Source organism: Lithobates pipiens, unplaced genomic scaffold (assembly GCF_037356315.1).
Source record: "Lithobates pipiens isolate NorthernLeopardFrog02 unplaced genomic scaffold, aLitPip1_a1.2 Scaffold_16, whole genome shotgun sequence".
In the NCBI taxonomy this organism is placed as follows: domain Eukaryota; kingdom Metazoa; phylum Chordata; class Amphibia; order Anura; family Ranidae; genus Lithobates; species Lithobates pipiens.
Window position 1 is genome coordinate 591,143,320 of NW_027507748.1, and position 2,008 is coordinate 591,145,327.

Consider the following 2,008-nt stretch of genomic DNA (forward strand, 5'->3'; position numbering starts at 1 on the left):
AGAAAATAGCACAATATGTTGTAAGCTTCATACAGGAGTATCCCCTATCCTTTGTAGAACTGCTTCCAGCTCCACTGCCTGCTGGAATTACCAGCCCTCCTGGATGCTTGGCCACCAGCCCATCTGGCTGCTCCGAAGATCTCCCTGGTCAATTGATAGGAAGGGTTAAGCACAGTGCTTTCCTCCTGAAAGCTTGATACTTGTGCCAATTCCCCCCATATGAATCCCTGGATGTGCTGATGTACTCACTCCTGTAGTCTTTGCTCCCTGTTGCTCCTTTTGTAAGATTCCTTTTATAACTAAAATGCCGTTGGGATCTTCCCAAGCCAGCTTGAGCCCAGCCTGTCCTTTTTTAAGTAAAACACATAGCCAAGTATTTTTCAAACAAAATATTTTTTATTTAATAGGGAGCACAAGGTCATATATAAAAATCAAGAGGAAGGCAATGATGGAGAAACAGTTGGAATTGGTGAAGCCTTTGTACCCCAGGGCTAACATCCTTTATGTGAAGTGCAAAATTGCTAACTTGAGGAGTCCATTTGATAGGGAGCATAATACGGTCCTGAGATCGGGAGCAGAAGCAGATGACATATATGTCCCCAGGCTGTGGTCTTACAGCAGCCTGCACTTTTTGCCAGACCTGACCAAACCCAGACCATCACTGGGTGGACCCCAGGAGCTGTGGCTTCAGCCGATGTGGAAGGAAGCATTGAGCGTGATGGGCTAGGTTCTGTTTGGTCTGATAAAAAACACAGGCTGTTGTAGTACCACAGCCTGGGGACATATATGTTATCTGCTGATGCTTCTGATCTCTGAGATTCCATGACCTTCTTGTACTCCCTATTATATATACTACGCAGGCTACCAATTTTGGCCTTCAAATAATTGATGTCTGCTGTGGGATACAGAGGCTTCACCAATTCCAACAGTTTCTCCATCGCTGCCTCCCTCTTGATTTTATTGGAGTAATCCCTACTTTTGACTTGTCATAGACACAGCAGCTCCCGATACTGCTGGACAAAATATGGCAAAAAATCTTGCGTTGTGAATTTATCCACCATTGTGGCTGCAAGCCACAACACAAGACAAACCCTAATCTCGGGCTAAACTCATAAATAATCTGGTCCCAATATAGGCCTAATTTATAAGTAGTATAGGCCACTAACCACTGATGCCCCAATTTACAATTGTACCTTAGTTTTAGCTCTCCTTTTGGCGATGTCAATCGTCGTCCTCCCAGATCTTTCCTGCGGCCGTTACAAAGATGGCGCATTATGGCTTTATACACACTGCGCATGGGTTAAACTCTGCTCTCAGTGCGTCATGATGCTGGAGCGTGATCCTCTCTCTTCTGCATGCGGCACACACAGCGAGATATTCGGGAGTGTGACAGCATGGCGGATTCCGAGGTTTCCAGCCATCCCCGCAGTGGTGGATCTTATAGGAGGCACAAAGCCACCCCAATGAGCAAGGCTGATATGGTGGTGATGGTGCGTATCCTTGGGAAGCATGACTACAGTTGTAAGCTGCGCAACTATGAAAGGCCCAACAGACGAAAATACCTAATTTTGGAGAAGGTCCTCGCTGTCTCGAATTTTCGATCAAACGAACAAAGGACCAAATCCAAAAGCGATGGTCAGATTTATAGCACTGTGAGCAAGAGCAGATGGAGTCCATCCATTACATCATCAAAAAAGGTAAGCAATATTTGTATCTAAACAATATGTATATGTGTAAATTAGCTGTCTGTATATGTGCTTTCTCCGTGTAGGCTTTTAAAATTCTAGATAACGTTTTCTCTAATATTTGTCTGAATTAGTTTTTTTAACATAAAGTTAAATATAAAGCAGATATGAACATTTCAATATGTTATTTTTTGCCATTTTTGTTTAAAAAAATAAAGAAAAAAACAACAGGAAAGCACAAAAAAAGAGGCTACAGATAAGCCACCAGAGGGCACAATGGGAGGCTACCATTTCCCGGGCCCCAACAGGGGAGACTTCAAGGC